Raw genomic sequence first — 8629 nt, 5'->3', positions numbered from 1 at the left:
CACCATAAACATGAATATCCATGAGACCTCAAAAGATATGTGTCACACTGACTGTAGACAACATTTTATAGCTTTATACATCTTTGTGCTGATCCTTTGGAAAAAAATAAACATAGTTGCCATCTTCTAACAATACAAGCTGGAACTAAGCATTTTTGCATCTTCTATTGCTGAATAGATAAGAAAAATTTCTCCAAGCCAGGTCAGTTGCTATTCTAGAATAAAAAGAAAGTTTCTCACAATTTCATGACGTAGTGATTAATATGATTTATTGAATTAGCTTTTCATATTTCAAATGCCTTTGACTTTTCCTCTGAAATGTACCCTACAGTTTTGTTGCATTGTACATTAAGACACCACACTTCCTTTTCCCACTGCTCCTGCCTCATCCATTTATATTTCCTTGTTCCCTTTGTAAACAAATCTCACTTCTTTTGACAGCTGTCCTGGTGCTCTTTGAGACAACACTTTGGTTTATTACTTATTAAGGGGATTTGTTGCAACAAATTATTTCCCAGAGCATTGTGTTTGGATGGGAACCACAGCAGGACAAGCAGAGAGAAGGAGCTATCATCTGCAAAATGGGAGGCAGTTTGAATAAAGAAGTAGCCCATTTGGAAAATGCTACTCTTTTCCCTGCTGAATGTTTGGGCATTGCAATATTTCTGCTGTTTAGTCTAGAGTATAGGTTGCACAGTGCAGCTATTGCCATAGTTTTGCTATAAAAACAAGCACTTTCACCCACCACAGATCAGCTTCACTGTGAAATATCAAGTGTCCTTCTTTTCTGGATATTATCCAAAGGTTTTACTTTTCTGCATATACATTTTTGTTCCAGTGAGCTCAAAATTTGTTCTTGAAGAAATGGTTTTTGTTATTTGTATATCCTCAGCTGGTTTAAAGTCCTAGAGAAAATAGAAAGTTAATAAATTAATAGAGCAAATCCAGGAGGAGTTATACAACTCAGATAGCACATGCTTAGTTGGGGAAATACAACTCTATTGAAATTAAGAAGAGACATTGCAATGTGCAGGTTCACACCTATAAAACACAAAGAAAGAAGGAAAAGTCTAGCAACAGCCTTTTCCTACTTGGCTCCCTATCCTTACAACCATATTTAGTAGCAGTATGCAAATAAATGTCTGTTTACCAAAAATTGATTGAGCCCAAAAATCCTGAAATTCTTTGATACCTGTTAAGCTGTAAAATCTACGATATACAAACCCCATGGCCAGTTCTATGCTGGAACATCTGGAATGCATATCTTGGTTCATAAGCAATTAACAGTAATGCAGATGCTGTTACTCTGCAGTGACTTTTTAGTGCAGACATTTAATCTCTAATTCACTTAAGGATGTTCCAACTGTCACAGAAAGTTACATTCAATATCTACATTCTGACATGCCATATTCACTCTGAAACCCCATCAGAATCTTGGTTCTTCAGCACCAGAGGGTACAGGGTAGAAACTCTTCTGTCATCTCTTTATTCTCCACATGGATTTGTAAATGTGTCCCAAAAAGTATCATTAACACAGACAGCACAAATGATCTCTAAGTGCATCTGTCATGTGAGACAGCCCAAGCAGTTGCCTGTCACAGGAGTTCAACACCAATGGCAGAACATGGCCCAGAGTCTGTCACCTCTCTGCTGCTGCTTCTCTTTGCCACAAAGCTCCAAGAGCACTATTAATAATTTCTCAACATGGTTCTTTCTTGAGCTGGTAAAACCATAAAGAAACAGTTGTCTAGTGTTGGTTTTGTTTTATACTTGAGTTTCATTTACTGCCTGTGTTGCTAACTCCTTTTAGACAAGTGCGGAAAACCACTGAACCTAGATCAAAAAGAATATTTTTGCACACAGATTTAAAGGTCAAGTCTTACACAAAACTCATTTATTTGAACATTATGTACTTTACTATTTAAATTAGTATAAAGAGCTGGAACTGACTCCTACTGATTTGAGTTATCTACTTTTGATCACTGTTGCTTAAATCACAATGGCATTTTTTATAGTTCCAGCTCCAAGGACATAAAGCCAGCTTGTTGCTTGGAATGACAGGTCTTGCATGAGAAATCACTAGCACAAGGTGCCAGTGGAAGGTCTGCCTAGTTCAGTGGGTTAATGAACTAGCTTTATGCCCTGGGAGACAATGAACTTGTAACTAGTTTTGATCACAAATGGAGGACTAGTAGATCTGAACAGGTCTTCTTTTCTCATCTCTGCAGTGCAACACCCACATGGTATTTCTGTAGGGAGAGTTTGAAATTATTATAATGATTTAGTTATTAATCATTAATCATTAGTTATCATTAGTTATTAATCATCAGTATGAGATTTCAGTCAGCATCTCACAAGCAGGCATTGAGCCCACCAGGAGCTGGCAGGAGGTCTCCAGGTGGTGAGATGCAGATGGTCCAGGGACAGCAGCAGGTCCACAGTATCTCCCTTTTCATCTTTCTGGCAAAGTCTCATTCCACACCAAGACGTAGAACTGTCCCATTTGCCCTTTCTGGAAAAACTTTATTCTTGATAAAGCTTAGCTAAGATGGAATTGAGCATAAATGATATCTTTCCTTTGAAAAAAATGTCAGTTAATCAGTACATAATTAAAATGAACTAGGATAATTGGAGACCCTGGAAATATAAATACCTCTCTGACAATGGTGTACTAGCATTTATTTGAAACACCAGTGATTGCTAATCAAGTGCCTGAGAAATGTTTTCACGGATCATTTCCCTATCTGGAAAGCTGTTGCAGAAGCACAAAACAGAAAAAAATGTTGTTCCACCAATAACTTAATGATATCTGACAGTGCAAGAATGTCTTGTGGAGAAGAATACATGGCCCATAGTTTTGTCCCTGAGAGTGGCCAGATGTGAGGCAAGCCTAAGAAATGGTGTATGCACACGGAATGATCTTTTTCCTGAAAGAGTTTTCCAGATTCTAATAATGCAGGCAGACAACAAGACAGGCAGTGACTTCAGATATCAAATGATTATTTACCTGCTGTAGACACCAAAATAAAGGACATCCTTAAGGAGGTTGTGTAATTCTGGAGACCATCCCCCTTGTTCTAGAAGGGGAAGGAGGGCTAAGTTCACAGAACAAAACAGGCCAACCAAAGTAAATCCCATTGCTCCCACTAGGTCTGGTGTAGACTTCCAGAGAAGGTGGCTTTCACTCTCTACAGATCCTAGAGGCCAAAACGCTGCTAACAAATATAATTTATCATATTGCAGAAGTCAAGTCATGCTCTTTGGACTTCTTGCAAAACATGACAAGAGGTGCAGAGGTTCTTTGTTTCTGATAGTTTTGCACATGTATATTAAACCTTTTTTTCTGGTAAGTGCTTAAGCTGGGACTCAGATGTGTAGTGTAAGAGAAAGCAAAATGCTTAATGAAACTCTGCAGAAGGGTAGAGTTTAGAAGTAAAAAGCTAGGATAAAAGCACTTTTCAGAGAAGGCCCACAAAGTTATCTTTCTATTCCTAAGCCAGCATAGATAGTCACTTTTCATACTACACTGGAGAAATCTTCTTGGTTTTGTTGAAAGAATAAAGTTGTGCAAAACAAGTTTCATCTATTTCTTCAAAGTGAAAGGAAATGCAATGTCTGGATTTTAGTATCAATCAATAAACATAACTACAGTTTATTACAAACATTGCTTTTCATTCCTTTATGCTATAACAACTTAATTTGTTGTGAAAGCTGAAAGCACCAAGAATCAAAGCTCCTGTAAGGCATCGGATATTTAACAATTTCTCTTCAGGCTTGCTGCTGCAAAAATGCATGAAAAAGAAAGTTCCCATGTGTAGTGTGTTGGAAAGCAGGAGATAACTGAATGTATAAAATTATCTCAATTTCATGGTATTGAAATTTACATTGAAATAGGACTACATACAGTCTAATCAGAACCCTGAGGTGTGTGTTGCCTTAATATTTCTATTATTTAAAGGAATAGGCAGTAGGAACCTTAGGCTTTTAATAATAGTAGACTCTACATAAAAATGAATGCACACACAACTTCCAATTCAGCACCATAAAATAATATATTCCCCCTTTTTACTATAATTTCCCTCCACAATTATTTCAAGCAGGATTTTCACTGCAAATTACATTTCCCATTTACTGTTACTATTCCCTCATTTAAGTACATATTTATGTCAGTGACAAAAGTATGTTAATGTACACTTTCTCAGCTCTTTTTAAGAAGGGAAATTATGGGCAAGTTTTCTGCATGAAAGTTAATTCTTCATGTCTAATAATTTTCTAATAATGTTTACCCACGTGCAAGTGCAAGACAAATTCAAAGTTCTGGTTGATTTGGATTCTTGACCCTTAGCAGTAGAGGACTTATTTCCTGAGACATAAGTGGAGGTCTGCTGGAGAGCTGCTTCACTTACTGGAGCCACAAGTATGAAACATTTCTGAAGGTGAGAGCTTTACAAGCTAAGACAACTGTAGCTAATATGCTGATAGTATGCAGGTAATTCTGTCAATGTCATTGAAGGACACCCTCGACAGATTTTCTACAAATGAAGTTGTGTTAATTGAAACTGGTGGCCCTTTATTCTCCTCTTATCAGTATAGCAGTCTGGACTTTTTTACTGATGTCTCCTAAAACTGGTCATTCTGTCTTCTGGTCAGCAGTAGTTTGTACTAGGATAATTGCCCATGCAGAGTAAACTAATTTAACCTCTACAGCCTTGGAGCTTTGTATCCAGCTGGTGCCCTTGGACAAGACCCATGTATATGTCTCACAGATGTTCTGCGGACACTGAAGTTTGAATCAGTTTTTGAAACAGATTTTGTGTTTTAGGTTGCACTTTCAGAAACCCTGTAAGGCAACAATGAAACAAGATTTACTCACAAAGTTTTTCAGAAGAAGTTACAGCACTGCAAATAATCTTGTATACCAATGGCTTAGGCTGCAGGGTAGATAAAAGCAGAGGATTCATGTTGCATTTCAATAAAGTGCTTAGAGAATTCATTATATTTAGCTACTATTTTGGAGTCAGAGACAATTTCATGCTTTATATTGCCCACAAGTGCAGGACAACAGTTAATGTGATAAAGCGGCATTTGAAAACCTATACAACAGTAAGTGATGGGGAAATTGAGGTAAGGAACCAAGCATGAGCACTAGGACAGACCTAGAGCAAATTTCAGAAAGCCCAAATGGTTATGCTGAAAATTAACTTCACTGTAGGGAGGCAGGCAATGGCTAATCCCCTCTTGAAATTTTTTAGTTAGCTGGCTGAGAAACTTCTATAGCTATCTGACACAGGATACTTTAGAGACAGTAAAATTTCAGTGTGGGAATATTACACACTGCAAATCAAAATAAAATTACACATTAAAATTATTACTCTTAGCAAAGAGAGTAATATTTCAAAACTAAAACTAAGTGCATTTTCTCCCTTGTTGCTTGACTGCCCTTCAGGCAGTAACCAGCCACTTTGGGGAGATTCCCAACTGCTGTCAATTGTTCAATCCTCTTGAACTCCTTTGAGATAGTTCCAAAGACCTGCAAAACATGAAGTCCCTAATGTTCCACTGAAATCTGCTTCAAGTGTGTGTATCACCAGCACTGAAAAGCTTGCAGGGCTCAGGAGCTGATCAGCAGAAAACACTGCCCCTGTGTGTGAGTGAGCGGTCTGGGAGAGGATGCCCCTCCACCTGCACCCAGAGGCATGGCAGGGATGGCCAACCACAGACAGAGAGAAACACTGGAGCCCTGCAGAGCTCCTGTTCACCCTGGACAAGAGAAGGGGAGGGAAGCCAAGGAGTACCCTGATTTGGGTATAGCAAGCTCCAGGTGAAGGAATGTGGGAAACAGGGGCAATATGCCATACATCATTTAAACATTTCCGTGCACATCATGCGTGCCAGTGGGATGCTCTACACCCCCAGTCAGGCATCTCTAGATAAATTCTTTTGTGTGCAGAAAACCTATTCCGTATTAGCCTAGAAGACCAGGTGACTTGTGTCCACGACTTACCCAGGGCATTTGGGTGGTGACCACAGCTGCACTCAGCTTGGGTGTTTCAGTACCTACTCCTCTGTATGCTAGACTATTTTAGACTGAAGGTGGAATTCACTAAATTCAACACTGATATCAAAAAATCTCTGAGAATAAAGAGCTCCCCCTCCCTATCTGTCCAAATATGATAGGAGTGCCAGAGAATTCAAAAGCCTCTGCTAGATAGGATGGAGAATATAAAATGAGAAAGATAGCAAAACGAAACTAAAACAAAAAAAAATTTATCAAGCTGATGCATTCAGGATTCAAGCAGGAAACAAAGACACTGATCAAAAAAGCTCCAGCTCCTTCTGCATATCAGAGTCCTTGCAGGGGCCCCTCAACACTTCATGAAAGGAATCCTCCACTCACAAATCAACGGAATTTCAAAGACAGAGGAAAAAAACCTGAATTTTAAAGCAGTCAGTATGAAACATACTTTGTTTCACCATAAGAGCTCCTCCAGGACTGTTGTGCAGATATGCTGGCAGTCAGGAACAGAGAAGTCCAGGTTCAGCATTTAGGGTGAACCACTATATGCTGCTGCAGGTAATGCAAAATAGGGAGTTGATATATCTTCTGTACAGAGGGTGATGACTGATGTACTGTGATCAACAGCACATGAGAATGATGATATAAACTAAATATATGAGTTATACTCTAATGAATGAAAAATACTGGGATATATTTCAAATGATACAACTTTTCTTTCTGCTCTTCAGAAGATGGTATGAAACATCTGTTACTGAAACTGTGCACTGAAGGAAAGAGAGTGTAATTTAGGTCAGTGTTTGCACCCCAGTAAGAGGAAATTAGATGCTTTAAGCATTATTTGTTTCCTTGCTGGTATGTCAAATATTTTCTTTCTTAATGTTTTCCCTTCAGTGGTAAGATTTGTATAAAAATTGTGTGGAGACTGTCAGTAACTGTCAATATATATATGTGCTTCAGTCACCAGATGTCATTTATATTATCAGGAAAAATCTGTACATATTGAAAGGAACCACTTCTGTTTAGATGCTTATGTCATTAGTAGCCCAAAGTTTGGTACTTACCCTGGAGTGCTTGGTCTCAGGTCTGGCTGCATTTGTACTGCCAGTGTGAAAACAATTGTGTGTCAAGGACTATTAGATCAATGCAATTTTTGCAATCACAGAGAGTCTCATATTGTGGTATATCTTGTACCTGCAGAAATCTTTTTGCCTGCAAAGTTTTGCCACTGCTGTTATACAGATCTGCCAGTTGTCCAGAGATTTTTAATTATTGAGTTTGTCCAGAGATTTTGAAGCACTTTGGGAAGTGTGAATTTCATTACTGTACAGTTAGAGGAACTGAGGCACAGGTAAAATATAATATGTCCAGCGATAAGATACAAAGGAGACAAAGGAGATTAGGTAAGGAAAAGAGCCCACAATAAAAACATTCTTGACACTATGACTTTCTGGTTCACATGTCAGTCATACTGCTCATACTGAACCATACTTCCAACTCTTTTATTGCAGGTGTTGTGTGGTATGTGTGCTGCAGGAGATTAAATACGACCCCATAAAATTTCCCTGAAAGTTTATCCCATTGGGTTTTCACTACTACATGTACTAAAATCTCCAATATTTGTGATACTGGCTGTTGCAACTAAATGGCTTGAACATAATACTCCGTAAAATTTCTGGCTTATACCATGTACCTCGGTGAGATTCAGACTACATAAAGAAGCTACCACCCTCTGCAGGAGATGGGAAGGGCTGCAGGAAGCCCACTTGTTCCAAGGAGGAGCACTGCTTCCGTGTGATCGCTGGGGCACTGCTGTCTCTGTTTTGCAAAAGGAGACCCAGGAGGAGAGATGTCAATGCACAGGGCGTGGTGGGAGGGTGTCAATGCCAGGGCGCTCAGACAGCTTGTTGGCCAGCATGCAGCGGGGAGGGATCTGCTAACCTTCCTTGGGCACCGGGAAAGCAGATGGTGGGATCCAGGCTGGGATTTGGGTCTAGCTTTATTACCTTGTGGCAGGCAGGTGGGGGCTGAGCCAGGGTGAAATTACTGGCTATGTAAACTTGCCCAGCTGCAGAAAAGGCTGTGTGAGGACAACTTCAAATGGGACCAAATCCCAAACCCTTCTACTCCTTCACCTGCTCCTACAAAGGGGCTGTTTTTCCTCTGCCTGGCCCATGTCAATGTTTTAACACGTAACAAATATCACTTAATGCTTGAAGAAACCTTTGAAGATGAAAAGTGTTTTCCGAAGCGCTTAAGTGTCATAATTAGTAAGGAAAGTACTGAATTGCTCTGTCAAGAAGGCAAGGAAAGGACAATCATCAAAAAATTAATTGTATGAGGGGTTTTTGCATGAGCTGTATATTGTGGCAAAATTTCTTGTCACAAGTGAAAGAGACCTCATACTATTAAAACTCAGGAGGATTTAATGACCAGGTACTCATTGCAAGATAATAAAACTTTCGGCTGAAAGGTTTTATTCTCTAAAACTCTAAAGAGATAGAAAACAGCTAAAAATTCTGTTAAAACAAAATTTTAAAGAAAGAGTCTTGGTAGAGAACACACACGTGTGGGCTATTACTCCCCTTTTCTAAATTAATCCTTGGAGAGCCA

The sequence above is a fragment of the Passer domesticus genome, chromosome Z (genome assembly GCF_036417665.1).
Source record: "Passer domesticus isolate bPasDom1 chromosome Z, bPasDom1.hap1, whole genome shotgun sequence".
NCBI lineage: Eukaryota > Metazoa > Chordata > Aves > Passeriformes > Passeridae > Passer > Passer domesticus.
The sequence above is the reverse complement of the archived record's forward strand: the minus strand, read 5'-3'. Positions refer to the sequence as shown.